Here is a 12,643-nt window from a genome sequence, read left to right on the forward strand (position 1 = left end):
CTGAGTGAAAGAAGAGGATGTGCGCCTAGGGAAGTTATTTCTCTTCTAGGCAAGGCCGGAGACTCTTTCCTCCCCCACTTCTGCTGGGGTAACTGGGAAGTGAAACACAAATTTCCAAGTTTCTCTTTTCTTGCCTTGAGCACATCAAGGGCTGACACTGAGCTCTCAGTGTGGAACCCAGAGGTCTCATGGATTATTCCAGCACTAGTTTGGTAAAGGCTTAATGCTGGGAAAGAAAGAGGGCAAGCAATGAAATAGGTTAAGTGAAGAATTAGGCCTAAAGGTGGATCCTTGCATTTGATCATAATTATTTAGCATGATATGCCTGAAATATGTAGAACTAAAATTTGCTTGGATTAGTATAATCAACTTGTATACATTAAAAATTGATACATATCAGACAAATCAACATAAGTGTATTCACATTCTGTGTCAGAACGTACCCACTGCAATTCCACTAATCATATTATCATGCAGAAAAATTACATTTCTGGGCTACTGTATTTGTATATAAAGTCACCTTAGTCAATTTAAACATAGTAGTAAGAATGCTCGGTGCACTTAAAATCTGAAAGATTCTGAGCTAGATTTTGTATAATGTACGCTCTCAACTCCTCAGCAATCTAACTATATTCTTTCCTATGTTATATCTTTAGAGACCTAAGCTTCACGTTAGTCTACAAATTGTGGGCTTTGTAGGTTCAGGTGTTTCTTTTTCACATTTAGTTTTGCAGCTGTGAGTCTCAGGGTCCTCATCTGTAATGTGAAGGAGTCAGGTGAAGCTGTCCCTAAAGTCTCTGCAAGCATGGATTTTGCATGACCACTCCACTGTAGAACACAACTAAAATAATGGTTCTTTTGTAGTCCTCTTGGGGCTTTTACTGCTGCTAGGAATCATGCGGGGCAGATGAGGCACCACGTGGAACGCACAGGGAAACACAACTGAATAATGGCCATGTGTTGAGAGAGTGACTTCAATAGTTTAAAGAGCGAGAAAATGGTGTTTGGCTAGAGGTGTTTTGTTTTGAGAAACAATCTTGGAAAATGTTCTCCTTGAGTATTTTGGGATGGAGACGTAGAAAATGGATGTGTACTTTTAAATGATTAAATGCTCCAAGCACTTTTGCTCTGCATGCTCACGGTGCAAACTAGTTAGGAAGGGCAGAATCCTTGGCCTAGCCCTGCAAAGTGGGGTTTGAGGTCAAAGTGGGTTTGACTGCTACGCCTGGATCTGAGCTCCAGATCGCTTAGCTGGGAAGTCTGCGGCGAGGCTTCTGCGAGTTCACCCGCTTAGCGTGGCGGGCCGAGCATCTGCTCTCCGCAAGGCAATCTCCGCCCGTCGTGCGGTGGTCTCAGAGACCATTCCCTCCTCTTACCTGGGCAGAGCCCAGAACAGTTAGCAGCTCAGGTGGTTCGGATGAGGGGCGGGGGAGGGGCAGGCAGCGAAGTGAGTTGCTCACTTCTGTTTTGTTGGAAATTTGGGGATCTAATTCCTGCTGGGGAAGCGGCAGCACTCTGGATAGTGGGAGTGAGGGCGGTGGTGTCCCGCCCCTGCCTTGTACCCGGCGCCAGCCGACGTGTCGGTGGCGGTCCTCGCAGCCTTGTACTTGCGTGCGGCCCGCAGAGGGCGCGTGCTGGAGCCGAGCACCCTTGGGTTGCCACCTGCGGGGCCCGGCTGGCCTGGTTCGGGGCGCGAACCCGCGAGGAGCGCGCGGCGGGCGCGGCGGCGGCGACGACGGCGGCTGGAGGAGGGGCCCAGAGCCCAGAGCCGTGCCAAAGGACACCCCGTCCTCCAAATGCTGCCACTTGAGTGAGGCGCGCGAGAAGGCGGCGCCGCTGGCCTTGCAGTCGGACTGCGCTGCGCTCCGCACCCCGCCGCCCTGACGCCAACCGGCGCCCCCCGGGCGGCGGCTTCGGGGACCGAGCAGCGCACGCAGCCGGCCAATGCCGGATGCCTTCCCGGCCCCGCGGCCGTCCCGAGGGGCGTTGGGCACGCAGCCGCCCCGGCGATGTGCTGTGTAAGTGAACACCTGGGAGGTGGGCGACCGCTGTGTGTCCGTCGGTCTTGGCTCGTCAGCTTTGCCCTTTGGGTTTTTCAATGGCAGAAACCTGGGAGTTACAGGCGACTTTAATTCAAGCAGACCTCTCGCGGCCAGCTGCCTCGGATAGAGCCTCACGTCTCCGTCTCCTCATTGAGAAGTTAGCCCCCACCCCTTCCACCTGGTTCTGAGCCCCAAGTCCGAGGTATTGCGTTTCTGAGCTGCAGTTTCATTCTCCTTCCTACCTGAAGAGTGACTGAAGATTTTCAGGTAAAAGATTTGCCTATGAGCATTTAATTTGTATGCCAAGCTGTCAGGCTTGTGCGCCGAATGACATGTGATGAGCAAAGTACTAGCTCTTGTGCTCTTTTAGAGCTGTGGGAGGCTGTGTCTTGGGGCGAATTATACTGCAAATGGGGGGGGGGGATCGGAATAGATCTGTAAGATCCTTCAGCCATTAGCTCAAGGATCCGAGAAGCAAAGCGGAACAATAGGAGTTGTCTATCTTCTGTTTCCTGTCTGCCCTCTCCCCATCCTTTATGGAAATTAACATAAAATTATAAACTAGTAAATGTTCCCATTAAAGACTACATCTTTTTAGGATCTTTTTAGGATCTGGTGTATGCAGTATTTACCTGAAGCAAAATTGTAATTAAGGATTCAGAGGAATAAAGAATCTACTTTTCTTATGACTAAGTATAAATCACATCAAGATCAACAGTTGAATATACCTTTTTTTTCTTTGGATGAGGTCATTTTCAAGTACTTGATAGAGCCAATATCAATATATAGATGGGAAACAATATTATTTACATCTTCTATTTGACATGTTCAGCAAAATGATCTGGAAAAACAATTATTTCCAGTTTTTAACTCTTTTATCTTGCCATCAAACAAAAATTGCCGAAATTACCTATTAGGCTCACAATCTTATAGTAAAAGGGGTACTTTAAAATCATAGACCAACCTCTAACCCATGTTAGTATCTCCTTTGTAGCATTTCTGACACACAAGCCACATTTTCATCGAACACTTCAGTGACAGGGAACTCACCACTTTTGAGGTATCCCTTCTTTCTGTTGCCATTAATAAGGCTCTGTTTACACTGAACTGACCCACTGCTTCCTTGGACCTGTTTCTCATTAGGCTTACTTTTGTCAGTAGTCCTCCAACTTGTGAAATTATATAGATAATATTTCAACAGAGAGGATCTAAAATTCATCCATCTGAAAGCAGTCTATGACCAAAAAATAGTAAAGAAATGAAAAGTCTAAAGTGGTATAGAGTTAAGAATAGAATTATTTTTAACCTATAGAATTATTGTGAGGGTTAAATGAAATAATGTTCATAAAGTCTTGGTATAGTTACCTAGAAGTCAGTAAATGTTAGTTATCTTCACGAAAAAGTCATTGCTTTTATGTTTCCTTCCATACTTAAGACCTTTCTCTGTGCTGAAGATCCTTAGCCCCAAGTTGAATTCAATAATTCAGTCTAATCTGAACAGTGCAAAATGCAGTGAATTCCTATCTTCAAACAAAATCATCTAACACTTAATTGGCTTTTGTAATAAAGACACCACAGTTGACTGAAAACCTCACCACCACCAGCCTCTCCCTCCCTCTCCCCTACCCCCAACACATTGCTATCAAAGTAGGCTTTATTAATTTTTTAATTATACAGTTAAAAATGTCCTGAACATGAACAATTTTTTTTCTCTTGTGTGACACTAAGCTTCCAATTTCCAGTTTGCTAGGTATGTTTTAGATTTGATCATGGCATTCATCATGCTAATTCTATCTTCTAGTTTTATGTCACCTGCACATTTGGTGAGTTTGTTCACCAGACAGCCAAGCCATTAATAATATATGAAACCGTTCCTTTTGCCATGGTGGCTCACCTAGAATTCTGCCTGTGTGGCACAGTAGAAGTGGCCCTGGACTTTTGGAGGCTGGTTTTAGAGCTTGACGGTGACACTTACTAGCTCTGTGATCTTGGGAAACTTATTTTCCATATCAATAAAGTCATATTAGTAACATCTACTTTTCAGGATGTTTATTATAATTAAAAGTCATGTACTGAAAGTACCAGATATAGACCTGCTTGGGAATGTAGTCAGCCTTGGGAGATATTGCTGAGACAAATCAATGATCAGCTGAATTCAGTTAGCACTGTCCTCCTTACTTATCAAACTATTCTAGCCTGTAGGTCAGTCTTCATTATAAGACATCATGAGAAAAAGTTTAATCAAATGCTTTGCTAAAAATAAACATCTTGAGTTTATTTATAAACATCTATCACAAAAGTAAATGATACTAGTTTAAAAATGACTGATTCATAGTGAATTTTGAATGTCTAGTTCCTAGAAATCCCCAATCTCTTCCCTCAGAATATTCAGTTTACTGATTAAATTTTGAATTTTGCCAGAAATTAGTGTCAAACTAACTTGTCTGCAATACCTAGGGATTCAAATTTCCTTTTGTTTCAGAGTTTGAAATAAACTGGGAGAAAAGAAACTGATTGAGTCTCTGGCTTCTTGAGATGTCCCTCCTTCATGTTTTTTCATTTTGTTTTTGTTTTTAATGTTTTTATTTATTTTTGAGAGAGAGAGTAGGGAAGGAGCATAGAGAGAGGGAGACACAGAATTTGAAGCAGACTCCAGGTTCTGAGCTGTCAGCACAGAGCCGGATGCAGGGCTTGAACGCACAAACCTGTAAGATCATGACCTGAGCCGAAGTCAGATGTTTAACCTACTGAGCCATCCAGGTGCCCCTTTCTTAATTTTTTTCAAAGGTTGTAATATTGCTGTGCTTCTATATGCAGGCTTTCCCTGGAATATAATTCACCAGAAGTTGTGACTTCTGCTTGTACCTAGGTTCTCTCTTAATGAGGTCTCTTCTGTCCTTTCCTGCATAAAAATCATTTGCTTTTGAGAAAGCAAAATAGTTGCTGAGCAGTTCTGTTTTCTTTCTCTAGTTAATATACCATCTGCTCTTGGGTTTGGGAATTTTTTTTTTAACTGGATCCTGTCTTCCATAGTGAGTGTACTATAAACAGTATGCAGCAACTCAGTGGTGGAGAAATATAATCAATCATGACATTATAATGTTGAAAGTTTGGGAAGTAATAAATAACTCTAGTCAGTATCTGATATAGGAAGAGCCCGTACTTTAAGAATTAATTTATTCCTTATAAATTCAAAGTTGTAAAATCAAGGATGTGTTGGGGAAGAAATTTTTTCCTCTAACTTTCTAGGCTCTTTGCTGATAAATTGAGATAAGATAGATTAACAGGAGGAAAAACAAATTTAACTATATCCATACAGGAGCCCCATAAGAGACCCAATAGTAAATTGGGCAATTGAGGCTTATATGCCATCCTGAGCTAGGGAATGGGATCTGGGGCTAAAGGGGGAAGAAGGGCAATTCACAGGATGATAGGTGTTTGATCTCTCATGTAGATAGGGAGCCTGGAGATAACTTTTACTTGAATGACCTATCTAAATTCTTTTAAATAGTTAAAGGAGAGGTCAGAGTTTTTCTTGAATTTGCTGGGTCTCAATTGCCTTCAGCTCAAAATAATCCACATGCCAAAGTGGCCTAATTTGGATTCATGTAATCTCCCTTTCAGATGTTTTACAAGAGGCTGGAAGTAACATAAATTAGTGAAGCTGGATAGGTGTTGGACACAAGGGAGTGAGAGAGCCCTGTGAACTGGGGAGTGAATGTTCAGCTCAGAATTATTCTAATTCAGAACAGTTTAAACATTGCACTGGCCAAACAAAACACCAACCCAACACTACCATGAGTTTGTGGCCTTTGTTTTTAAGTGTGAGAAAGAAATAGAACTCTGTATAGTTCACAGTTTTACTGTCAACATCTAACACACTTTGAAGTACACGGATATTTGGTAAATAGCCAAACTTTAATTAGCATTCATTAAACTCGTGGATGTAAGAACTGCTCTATGCATAATAACAAAAGGAGAAATGACTGTTGCCTTTGAGGAATATTTAATCTCATTTGGGGAGTAAGCACTTAGAAATTAGACCAACTGGACATCAGTTCAAGAAGAGAATTCTGAATAAGGGTTAGAGGAATTCCAGGAAGTCTGCACAAAGAGATGGGGCTTCCCTAGCCATGAAGATAGTATGGATTTGGTTTAAGCAGGGAAGAGGGAAAGAGTGTTAGGTGGAGATAAGGGAGAGGTTGTGTGTTTCAACATAAGGGAAGCTACAAGGAGAAAATGAGCATGGGTGTGTGTGGTAAGGGGAATAATTGACAGGACAGGAAACTTCCTTGGATTAGTTAAATTTAATAGGTAAAAAGAGGGCTTTAAAAAAATGTTTAAATTAGATGTACCTCTGCCCCCACCTCATCCCAACGTCCCACTTCCACCCTAAAATACTGTACTGTCAGCTACAAAAAATAGGAACTCTGTAATGACCACATTCTTTAGGAATGTGGCATATGCATAATGAAAGAATGATCAAACTTAAAAGAGCAAAACTTTCTGAATTCTAGATCTTTTGACCTAGATTCCAAGTGGATTTGGACACCGTTTTCCCATATCTCCACGTAAGAATAATAGTTCTTTTAAGTATTCAGAAGTACATACACTACTGTCTGGAACTTAATTCAGTGCATAGTACTTAATACCCTTAATTTATTATTTATGCCTCCTACTTGTTCTAAAATATTTGATTTCACTAAATAACATAAAGACTAATCTTGAATTTTTAGGGAAAGAGAAAAACTCTTTCTCAACCCTTCTAAGTTCATTGGCTGGGTCTGCAAATCAAACTGATAATAGATTAACAGGAGGAAAAAACATTTAATTACCTATGTACACATGGGGGTTCACAAAGGAATGTGCTTCAAGGAAACAGAATTGGAGACTTATATGTCATCTTAAGAAAGGGTGAAAATCATGGGAAAGAGGGTAGACAAAGGAAAAGGAGTTTGGGGCTCCTGGGTGGAGGTAAGTTATGGGAAGGTGACTAGGAAATATATGATAAATCAGGATTTGTTTTATAAGGCCTGTTAAACAGATAAGAGTTGTCTCAGGTGATGAAAATTGTCTCTGGAGTAGTTTTCCTTCTCATATAGGAGATGAAGGCACCTTTACAAAGGGAAATTTGTGTCCTGCTTTTTTGACAAAAAGGGGGGTGCAGAGAGCTTATTGCCTTTGGCTCAAAGCAACCCTTATACCATTGTGGCATGTGTTGGGATGGCAAACTCTGATCTCCTTCAAATTCATTAATGGCATTTGAGGTAAAGAAAATTTACTGATCCAGAAAAATGTCAGTTAAGATAATTTGATCTATTAAAATGACTAAGATTTAGATATTTTAGATGAACTTTGATTAGAAACTACTTATTAAAGTTCATGCTTGAGTAAGGCAAAGTCTCTACCCTCCATGAATTCATAGATGTGTGAGAGAGAGAAATATACCATCCATCCCGTGGAATGAGATGCATTCATGTTGTAATAGAATTTCACAAGAATTGACATTTTTAGGATTGTTTTTGGAGTGTATGGCTTCCACCTTTGAAGAAGATTTTGAGATTGGGGAATCTTGTGTGTTTCTTGCGGGTTGGACTTTCGTGAACAGGATTGGGACAACTGTTCAGAACAAGGGAGTGTGAGTTATCCAAAATAATCTGTTCAAATGCCAGCTTCTCTTAATAGTAGCAGAATAGCAGCTACATTTTTATAGCGCTGGTTTTCCTTACTGCAATTCAAGGAGGAATTTGGGGCAGGAATTATTAACCTAAGTTTAGAAATGAGGATACAGAGAAGCAAAGGAAAGTCCCTGTAATCACATTGCTAATTAAATTCCTCTACCCCTATCCAGTTAAAATCCATTTGAAGACGTCACTATGAAAAATTTATTGATTTTTTTTTTCCTTTTTTGAGCTCTGAATATACACATTTGTTGTATGTGTATTTCTCTCCATACACCCAGTGAAGTTGAAAGAAAACTAGACTCAACACACTGATTTTGAGTATAAAGTAATTTTGTTCAGTGGAGACCTTTTAAGTTTGGTATTTTTATGGTATCACAGAGTCATTTTTTTAATTTACTTTTAAAATTCTATTATAATTAATGTACCATGTTATAGTAGCTTCTGGTGTCCAATATAGTGATTCAATGATTTTAGAAATTACTCAGTGATCATTGTGATACAAGTACTCCTCATACCCTTACCTATTTCACCCACCCCCCCAACTCACCTCTGATAGCTATTAATTCTCTATAATTAAGAGTCTTGTTTTTTGTCTTTTTAAAAATTTCTTTGTTTTGTTTCTCAAATTCCTCATACAGTACTTTTCTTTCTGTTTTATCTCAGTATTATACCCTCTACATCTATCTATTTTGTTGCAAATGGCAAGATTTCAGTCCTTTTTATGGTTGAGTAATACTCCATTGTGTGTGTGTATGTATGTATGTATTTATGTATATATATATATATTGTGTGTGTATACACATATACATACACACCACATCTCTTTTTTTTATATGAAATTTATTGTCAAATTGGTTTCCATACAACACCCAGTGCTCATCCCAACAACACCACATCTCTTTTATCCCTTCACCTACTAATGGACCCTTGGGCTGCTTCCATTATTTGGCTATTATAAATAATGCTGCAATAAACATAGGAATGCATATATCTTTACAAATTAGTGTTTTTGTATTCTTTGGGTAAATAGCCAGTAGTGGAGTTACTGGACCATATGATAGTTCTATTTTTTATTTTTTGAGGAACCTCCATTCTGTTTTCCACAGCGGCTGCACTAGTTTGCATTCCAACCAAGAGTGCATGAGGGTTCCTTTTACTTCACATCCTCACAGCACTTGTTTCGTGTGTGTGTGTGTGTGTGTGTGTGTGTGTGTCTAGCCTCATACACTAGAGGTGTGAGGTGATATTTCATTGTGGTTTTAATTTGTATTTCTCTGATGTTGAGCATCTTTTCATGTATCTGTTGGCCATCTGTATGTTTTCTTAGGAGAAATGTCTGTTCATGTCTTCTGCCCATTTTTTACATTTTTTGTTTGTTTTTGTTTTGGTGTTGGATTGTGTAAGTACTTTATGTATTTTGGATACTAACCCCTTATCAGATGTATCATTTGCAAATATCTTTTCCCATTCAGTAGGTTCTCTTTGAGTTTTTTTGATTGTTTCCTTTTCTGTAAAGAAGGTTTTTATTTTGGTGTAGTCCCAATAGTTTATTTTTGTTTTTGTTTCCCTCACTCCAGGAGACATATCTAGAAAGATGTTGTTATGGACAGTGTCAGACAAATTACGGCCTGTGCTCTTTTCTAGGATTTTTATGGTTTCAGGTCTCACATTTAGGTCCTCAATCCAGTTTGAATTTTTGTGTGTATGTGGTGTAAGAGTGGTCCAGTTTCATTCTTTTGCATGTAGCTCTTCAGTTTTCCCAGTACCATTCATTGAAGAGACTGTCTTTTTCCCATAGGAAATTCTTGCCTCCTATGACAAAGATTAATTGACAATATAATCAAAGGTTTATTCCTGGGTTTTCTATTCTAGTCTATTGATCTTTATGTCTATTTTTGTGCCAGTACCATACTGATTGATTCCTAGAACTTTTTAGTATAACTTGAAATCTGGGATTGTGATACCTACAGTTTTGCTTTTCATTGTCAATATTTCTGTGGCTATTCAGAGTCTTTTGTGGTTCCATGCAAATTTTAGAATTGTTTGTTCTAGATCTGTGAAAAATGCTGTGGTATTTTGATAGGGATTACATTAAATCTGTAGATTTCTTTGGGTAGAATAGACATTTTAACAATATTTGTTCTTCAAATCCATAACCATGGAATATCTTTCCATTTGTTTGTATCATCTTCAGTTTCTTTCATCAGTGTTTTATAGTTTTCAGAATACAGGTCTTTCACTTCTTTGGTTAAGTTTATCCATAGGTACTTTATTGTTTTTGGTGCAATTGTAAATGGGATTGTTTTCTTAATTTCTCTTTCTGCTGCCTCCTTATTAGTGTATAGAAATGCAGTGGATTTCTGTATGTTGATTTTCTGTCCTGCAACTTACTGAATTTATTCATCAGTTCTAGTAGTTTTTCAGTGGAGTCTTTAGGTTTTCTGTATATACTATCATGTCATCTGCAAATAATGAAAATTTTACTTCTTTTTTGCCAATTTAGATGCCTTTTATTCCTTTCTCTTCTCTGATTGCTGTGGCTAGGACTTCCGGTACTATATTGAATAATAGTAGTGACAGTGGACATTCTTATCTTGTTCCTAACTTTAGGGGAAAAGTTCTGCTTTTCACAAGTAAGTATAATATTAGCTGTGGATTTTTCATATAAATTCTTTATCATGTTGAGGTATATTCTCTGTAAACCTATTTTGTTGAGAGTTTTTATCATGAATGATATCTTTTGTCAACTGCTTTTTCTACATCTATTGAAATAATCATATGGTTTTTATCCTTTTACTGATGTGATGTATCATGTTGATTGATTTGTGAATACTGAACCACTCTTGAAACTCCTCTTTCATTTCTGATTTTGTTTGAGTCGTCTCTCATTGACACTCTACTCTCTTGTCACAGACTCTGAGCCTGGAGTTCTCTCTTGTCCACTAAGAGAGCAGACTCAGAATTGAATATGAGAGAGGCTAATGTCTGGGAGGAGACAAGAGCCCTGAACAGGGGTTTCGTCTCTATTTGTTGAGCTCCTAAGATCTTACATACATGATGAATTTGAAGAAAGCAATTAGACAGTAATCATTAACTGGTGTGTGTAAGAAGCAAAGGGTCTGGGCAGCAAGTGGAGTTTGTGATCAAAGCACAATAGTATACTGGTGCCAGATGAAAAGTAATTTCCTTCAGGTGATATAACAAGTTACTCGTGATCCCATTATAATATCTCGCTAACTAACCTTGGACGCTTTTGCCCTGTGGCGGCAGCTTTCTGCCCTAAATTTTTTCTAACCCATTTTTTGTAAGTATAAGAAATTCTTGGATCTGTCTCCCCTCACTCTTTCTCCTCCCTCCTGTTCTCTCTCTCTGTCTCTTTCTCTCTCTCTCCTGAGTTTGGCTAAAGGTCTATCAATTCTGTTGATCTTTTCAAAGAAATAGCTCCTGGTTTCATTGATCTTTTCTATTGGGGCTTTTTTCTAAGTTTCTGTTTCATTTATTTCTGCTCTAATCTTTATGATTTCCCTCCTTCTACTGGTTTGAGGTTTGTTTGTTCTTCTTTCCCTAGGTCCTTTAGGTGTAAAGTTAGGTTGTTCATTTGAGACTTTTCTTGCTTCTTGAGATAGGCCTGTATTGCTATAAACTTACCTCTTAGAATAGTTTTTGCTGTATCTCAAGGATTTTGGACTGTTGTGTTTTCATTCTCATTTGTCTCCATGTATTTTTTTATTTCCTCTTTCATTTCTTGGTCATCCTATTCATTGTTTAGTAGCATGTTTTTTAACCTCCATATATTTGTGCTCTTTCCAGATTTCTTCTTGTGGTTGATTTCTAGTTTCATATCATTGTGGTCAGAAAAGATGCATGGTATGACTGATCTTTTTGAATTTGTTGAGACTTATTTTATGACCTAATATATCACTTATTGTGAAGAATGTTCCATGTGCACTTGAAAAGAATGTAGATTCTGGTTTAGAATGGAACATTCTGAATATATTTGTCAGATCCATCTGGTCCAATGTGTCATTCAAAGCCACTGGTTCCTTGTTGATTTTGTTTGGATGATCTATCCATTGATGTAAGTGGGGTGTTAAAGTTGCATACTTGTATCTTGTTACTATTGGTTACTTCCTTTATGTTTCATAATAGCTGTTTTATGTATCTGGGTGCTTTCCTATTGGGTGCATAAATATTTACAATTGTTATATCTTCATGTTGGACTGTTCCCTTTATGAATATACAGTATCCTTCTTAGTCTCGTTACAGTCTTTAAAGTCTGTTTTGACCTATATAAGTATTGCTACCCCAGCTTTCTTTTCACATCCATTTACATGATAAATGCTTTTCTGTCCTTTCACTTTTTTTTTTTTTTTTTTTAAGTTTATTTATTTTGAGAGAGAGAAAGCGTGAGCATGAGCATGAGCACGGGAGGGACAGAGAGAGGGAGAGAGAGAAAATCCCAGGAAGGCTCCACACTGTCAGAGCAGAGCCTGATACAGGGCTCAGACTCATGAACCATGAGATCATGACCTAAGCTGAAGTCAGATGCTTAACCAACTGAGCCACCCAGTTCCCCTCTATCCCTTCACTTTCAATCTGCATGTATCTTTAGGTCTGAAATGAGTTTTTTGTAGACAGTGTATGAATGGGTCTTGGTTTGTTATCCACTCCATCACCCTATGTCTTTTGACTGGAATATTTAGTCTGTTTACATTCAAAGTAATTATTGATAGGTATGTACTTATTGTTCTTTTGTTACTTGTTTTATGGTTGTGTATGTAGTTCTCTGTTCCTTTCTTCCCTTGCTCTCTTCTGTCATGATTAGTTGCCTTTCTTTAATGATATACTTAGATACCTTTCTCTTTATTTTTTGCATACTTACGACTGGTTTTTGATTTGTGGTTAACATGTGGTTTA

General features: G+C 38.8%; 1 protein-coding gene across 6 annotated transcripts in view; it reads left to right on the forward strand.

Annotated features, from left to right (window-relative positions):
• The first annotated feature begins 1,687 nt into the window (after positions 1–1,687).
• The window catches only part of CC1H2orf88 (chromosome C1 C2orf88 homolog), a 36,246-nt gene continuing 25,290 nt past the window's right edge, over positions 1,688–12,643 (forward strand). For 4 of the 6 annotated variants that reach the window (XM_030328125.1, XM_030328126.1, XM_030328127.1 and 1 more), the window contains exon 1: positions 1,702–2,309. The gene's annotated coding sequence lies outside the window, so the exon portion shown is untranslated. Of the gene's footprint in view, positions 2,310–12,643 lie in introns of all 6 variants that reach the window. The other 2 variants (XM_030328122.1, XR_003971348.1) reach the window with 2 other exon arrangements.

This window comes from Lynx canadensis, chromosome C1, assembly GCF_007474595.2.
Source record: "Lynx canadensis isolate LIC74 chromosome C1, mLynCan4.pri.v2, whole genome shotgun sequence".
Classification (NCBI taxonomy): domain Eukaryota; kingdom Metazoa; phylum Chordata; class Mammalia; order Carnivora; family Felidae; genus Lynx; species Lynx canadensis.